We start from the raw sequence: 6,715 nt of genomic DNA, 5'->3' as shown, positions 1-6,715 counted from the left end.
TTGTGACTCAAAATAACATCAGCCCATTGTGAGATGCTCCACCCAGGGGGAGAAGCTAGGCATTCCCACCTGGATAAATCCAGGGATTTCTAGACAGAAAAGCAGCCTTTCCACAGGTCTCCAGGAAGACACAGCAACCATATCTGCCACTCCAATTTGGACTGCTACCAGCACGCTGGCCAAAGGGGTGTCACTTTGTATTCTGACTTTGTTAGTGGTCTTCCTTTTGTATCATTGCATGTATTTTTGTCTTCTTTTTTTTCTTTTCCTAATAAATTGTATTTCTGACTTGGAGTCTCTCGCTGGTTTTGCTTTCAAACCAGAACAACTGGAAAAATTGGAGAACGTAAAAAGTGCATCAGGATTGTAATTTGCTACTATATCGTTGGTGGAAGATAATGCTCTGTGAAAACAGGAACCAAAAATGGTTTTCTTCTGTTCTTGTGGATTCACTGTGAGGAATTACTCATTAATCATGAAGGATACAGAACAGAGGCATTTTGTGAAACAGAGTAATCTGTTTTGTAAGAGCATGCTTTTGATGAAAGTCAGTTGTATTCAAATGGTGTTACAACATTTTGTACCAGTGAAGGATTTATCCCACCCTTTTTACAGTCTTTTTCTCTTTTTTCTTTTTATAATAATTTTCCTTTTTTCCTCTTTTTTTTTTTCTTTTTCTTTTCTTTTTTTAATATGTTATTCAGCATGTTCCACCTGCACAGGTATTCTATCCATTCCATCCATTCACAGGTATTCCATCCTTCTTACAATTATTTTAGTACATCTATGTATTTCCACTGTGCTTTGTTGAGGTTTATTCTTCCTTATATATTTGGTCCTGACTTGTAAATTGCCACAGAAAGATAAGGAGCTCTTTAGAGGTTCACTGTCATCAGCCTTGAGTTGGGAGTCAGCTGCAGTACAGTGTGAAATAGGGACAAGTATTTTCTTTTCCTAATATGTAGAGCAAATCTGGCAGGAAAGGCCCTCATCCCTCAGCCACAGACAAGTTGCAAACTGCATTCAGGATCTTTGCCTTAAAGCCCAACTAGCCCATCTAAAATATCAAGTGCCACATATTGGGCTATGACTGATATTTGAAGGAAGAGAATGAGCAGAGCATTAGGAGTGCAAAGCTTTTCTGCAAGTGGCCCTAGCAATCCTATGAGCTCACCTTCTTCTTGAGTTGGCCTAATAATTTTTTGTTCTCTTTATCTAGACACAACTGTGTGCGTGGTTTGGTTTCTTTACTGACCCATAGCATTGAAAGCTTGTATGTACTTCAGTACAGCAACACTTAGAGAGGTGTCTCCACAGATATTTTGCAATATGAGTAGATGCATACACCACACATTTAACAGAGACAGTAGGAGGTTGAGGTCTAGACACCAGGGATGTTGCTAATCCTGTAGACGTGGAGAATCCAGCTGGTGAGTTAGGAAAAAGCAATGAGATATTGACAGCAGACTTGGGAAAAGTTATGGCTCATTCCAACTTAGCACATAAAAAAATTCCTGCACTTAAGCAGGACTGGAACTTCTGCTGTTGAGGAACGATTTTTGACCCTTGCAACACCAAAAGTAATATATCCATTTCAAAACCAGCAACTGGTTCAAAGCACTGCGCTGACCTGCAGCTGCCTCTCAACTCTTTTGCCCAAAAAAAGATGAAATTCTTCCTTTCCTACCTATTATAAAAATCTCACCTCTTTTTGTCCCACCTTATATGAGAATTTCTCTCCATGACCTGACCAGTTTATAACTGCAGAATATATGAATTTCCACAGTTCATGGCATACAGAGAAAATATTTTGCAAAGCATAGAATTGAGCTCACAAGACATTTTCTCTTACTCATGTAATTTAATATTCAGCCTCTAAACCACTTTAGCTATATGAATGCTGGGAAATGGCATATCTGGGAATTGTTAGGGGCCAAACTCTGCAGTCAGCCACTACAATGTAAAAGGTATGTGCAGATGACGTCTCCTAAACTAATACAGCCACAATCCCATGAAGAGCTTTATTGTTGCAGTATTTCATTCCCTCTAGAACTGCTCTGCCACACAATGCACAGTTCTTCCAGCTGCCTTGAATAAGCTGTAGGCACAATGCTTGCTGCTTATTACTTTCCATAATCTTTTTCTTTTTGTCATGGGCAATGAAGCAATGAACCTGCAGTGTCTTTCCTAAGTGTTTTATAAAGATACAACAGAGTGTCACAATTACAGTAAGCAAGGGCGGGGGGGGGAATGGTGTAAATGCACATATTATATTGCCTACAACAGCTTGCAGAATTATCAGTTCTCTCAATTTTCTTTCACTACCTCCTCCTTCATCTCTTCATTAAGTCAGTGAGCTTCTTATGACCCTCTCCACCCTTCTGCTATGAATAAATGGCAAACCTCTACAAAAGCTTGGTACTGAAAAATTCTGTTTTCTCAAACACTAATGTTCATGTAACCTGCTGGGCTATGTTTTGTAGAAATAACGATGAAATATTCATGGGAGCATGATGACAACAAATAAATGGAGCAAAGAGAGCCACAAAGCAAGACAAGAGGTCATTTATCACATTCTTCTTAGCCAAAAAATGAAATAACAAGCAGCCTTCTGAAGCCTGCTGGGTGAAGCATGAGCCCTCAGTTAGGCCTATCAATATCAGACTCATCTCTGTTGCCACAGCAAATCAATCTGCTGGCCTCTGCTTGTTTCTTACAATGATAGCTAGCACTGTAAAATCTCCTGGGTATACCAAAACAGATAGACTTTGCACTGTGAAAAAGTCTCTATCTAGATAAGGCTGAATAATAAAATATGTAGCAAGACTGATACTTCAAAACCAAAATATTAATGAAAAAATATTGCTGTGGAAATTACTCAGAAATCAAGATAACAGCCCTTGCATCTTTGGCAAAGTCTCAAAGGAGAGGAGTGGCTAGTTTCAGAAAGATATTAAAAAGTTTATTCACCCATATTTCTTTCAATTTTGGGCAAGCAAAAAAATAGTCAACAGGGTATTTTTTCCTAGAAATTGATAAAATTTCAGAGTTGCCAGAGAAAAAAATGTTGGAGTCTAGTTTTACGTATTTCCAGTCTCTCAAAGCATATTGAAAGGACTGAGCAATGAGGACAGTAACAGTTTTGCAATGGCATTACAAGGTGTAAATTACTTTAAGCAAAGACCATGTCACCTGACATGCAGACCGCAGGGAGCAGGTTGCCCTTGTCTTCTGTACTGCAAAGTCACAATATTTAGATCATTTTTGATCATATTTTTATTCATCCCATTTACTGCCTAAAATGATAAAATGTTTTAGTAAAGCAAAAACTGAAAATTCCATCTACTGCATAATCAGAGCTGTGTTGACGTGATACCTTCAATTTCACTTTTAAAAACAATGCTCTATTGTTCTCTGCTTCATAAAGCCATAGAGCACTTCCCAGAGCACTGGTGGGAAATGGGGGCCCCAGAGGGCCCCTTTATTCATCACCTGCACAGAGCAGTAGTTCAGCTCTAGGTTTGCAGCCTCCAAGAGTGGAGACCACAGGGCACGCAGGGCAGCTCCTCCAGGGCTTGGCTGTTATCTTTGGGAAGCAAAAATAGTTTCTTGCATGCAGCCAAGAACTGCAATGAGGAGCTTGTCCCTGTCTCATTGATCCCCTCTCCATCAGCACTGATGTTCTGCTGGGTGCCCTGAGGCTCCAGATGAACTAAGCCCAGACTTACAGCCTTGGTGTCACCTACAAACTTGACAGGGTGCTCTTGTGATTTCCCCTGTTCACCACCGGAAACAGTAACCAGAAAAGGCCCCAGAGAAGATCCTGAAAGACTCCATAGGGCATGAGCCTCTAGGCAGATTTGGCCCAGTGACCACCACCTCTCATCTTAGCCAGTCAAGCAGGTGTTTATCCACCCAGACTCTAATCTCTAGCATGGATTCAAGGACCTTGTGGGATACTGTTGGAAATCTTGCCAAAGTTATACTTCATGTTCTTCCCTTGTCCACAAACACTTTATCACACAAGGTAACCAGCTCTCTCAGACCTGATTCATCCCTCATCAATGGCGCTGGTGGTCCCAGTCACCTTCTCTTTCATGCAGCAAGGGATATGCTCCAACTGAATGCATGCCATGATTGTCTCAGGAAGCAAAGTGAGACCTGATTGCCCTGAGGTTCCCCAAATCATCTTTCCTCTCCTTTTTTGAAGACAGGTCTGATATTTGCCTTTCTTCAGTTGCTATGATTCTCCCCAAACTCTCCACAGCCTTACAAAAATGCTTGAAGGAGACCGTACACAGCCATAGGCCAGCTCTCTCAGCAGCCTTAAGTGCAGCTTTGAAGTTCCATAGCCTTGTAGATGCTGAGTCTGTGCAAGTAATCTTGACTCAACCTTCTTCCACTTGCTGGTTATTCTCACCCTCCTTAAATTCTGTCTCTGGGAGTCCACCAGCAAAGAGTGAAGAAAAGAGAGATTTGAGCACCTCTGTTTTTATCTATGCCTCTTTTCATAAAAACTGACTGCCTCATTTAGCCCACATTTTCCTTATTTAGCCTTTCACTGTTGATGGAGAGACATGACTTACAAGATTGGTTTTTGATATTCATTTTGCCCAAGGTGAAACGGAAATGGCTGCTGTAAAAATAAAGAACAAATTCATTGGTATTATCTCTCAATGATAAGTTCTAGATTATGCTGAGAGTCCATTATGTGCTTACATTACACAACAATTACTATGGAAGTTTCCTTTCAAGCTGCTCTTTAATAAACAAAGAATCCCTTTTCCTATAGAGAAATTATTCCTGCAAATTTAGTTTATCTCAAAGGAAACTTCTTTCCCATTTTCATTCTTTTTCCTTATTTTCATTCCATACAGCAGTTTTATCATATCATACCTTTCTTTCAACTGAGATCCCTGGAGATGTTTTACCAGGAGATTACCATACTTAGACTTGATGTTCCTAGGAAAACACATCAATGTAACATTTCTGAAAGGCCAAGTTGTTTCCTGTTGTCCCTTAGGAGACAATATCACATTGTCCTATCGTTGTTTAAATGTATCAAGAGCTTTTTGGCACTGTGCCAGAACAGGGCTGTCAAGATTGTAAATTCAAGTTATAACCCAGGGAGTGTTCACAATTTTATCTTATCCTGAGCTGCCTAACATCAAAAGAAATATTGAGAACACAACCAGCCTTCTGCATGCCTGAAATACGCAGCTGCAGAAGCCTCTGATTTAAAGGAGTTGAAAGTACAGCAGCTGTTTTAGGAAAAGTTATAAATTAAACTGCTCCTTGCAGTCACAAGCCAAGCTAAGTCCACGTGGTAAGACTTTGTGTCAAAAGGAGCCACTCTAAAAAGCAGAAATGGAGACATATGCATAAAAAACATACTCTGACAGAGGACACTGCAACACTCAGTTTCTTATTGCTGCCATTCCTCCTCTTCAAGCATCAGTGGGCTGAAGCCATATGATGCTATCAATGATATTTGTAATCCAAACTCATGGAGATGGAACTGGCATAGACATCTAGTAAACTGAGCCCAAACCTCTTGAAAACTTAGCAAGCCCTCTAAAGCCTCAGCTCATGGCTTGACCTATTTAATGGAAAGAAAATTTGAATCATACTTAGAGTAGCCATGCTTAGATGCCATTGCCTTGTGCAATGATTTTGTGTTGTAAAACTTACAGTCCATCATTCCTCATAAAAACTCACTCTTTTACTTACAATTTTCACATCCCAAGGGCTTGAACCTACAGTAACTAATAATCATCCCAAAAGTAATTAAAAACATAGAGGACAACTGACCTCTGGATAACAATTCCATTCTGTGGCATACACAGTTTTGAAAAGGGATTTTGGTCCCCTCCTGAATAGCAACTACTCAGAATCTTCTTATAAACACAGAAATGCACTAAAATGCATTATTTTAAATTGGATTTTCAGGTTTTCCAATTCAAGTATGCATGTCTTTGACTGGGACACAGGCCAAGCTTGGAAAAGTCACAAATGCAGGACTCTGAATTTTTCATGTCAGATAGCTCTGAATGAGATAGATGAGGGATATAAATACATTGTCTCTATTTCATATTTTTAGTCTTACTGCACTGCTCTTGAGAGGTAGTATCTCCCGGTTTTTTCTCCTTCCCTACATTAACATGAAATAATATGCATCAGAGAAACATCATTTGGTCATAAACCTACTGCCTGATTCTGCTACTCCCTGTGTATTGTAGCATGTAAAATACATGTGTGTAGGAACCAAGTAACTTCATGTGGGTTTTGCAAATGATGTAATGGCAAAGGCACAGGCATATAAACTAAAACATTCCTCATGAGTTTCCAAAAGCCATATGGGGGTGTGTGCCAATTACTACAGTGCTGGGGTTATCTAAGGTGTCCTCAAAGACATGGTGTGGATAAGAGTGTTGACACCCACCTCTCACCCCTCCCGTAAGCATGATAGGAATCTCCACAGGACATCATGGAAGAAGTGTCCTGGCACTGGTACTCCCTAGAGTACCAGTGGTACTGGGGAAAATTTTGGTTTCACCAAAAGGTCTTCCAGGGCTTCAGCCCCTGCAGTTAAACTCAGTGCTCACTGTTTCCAAAGGAACAGGGAGTTTGTGACTACCCAGTACTGTACTGTGAGTCCTGCTGACCCCACAGCCTAATATAATAATAATACGGTGCATGGGAAAGAATCTGCAAG

This window comes from Vidua macroura, chromosome Z, assembly GCF_024509145.1.
Source record: "Vidua macroura isolate BioBank_ID:100142 chromosome Z, ASM2450914v1, whole genome shotgun sequence".
Lineage (NCBI taxonomy): Eukaryota > Metazoa > Chordata > Aves > Passeriformes > Viduidae > Vidua > Vidua macroura.
This window is presented reverse-complemented; position numbering follows the sequence as displayed.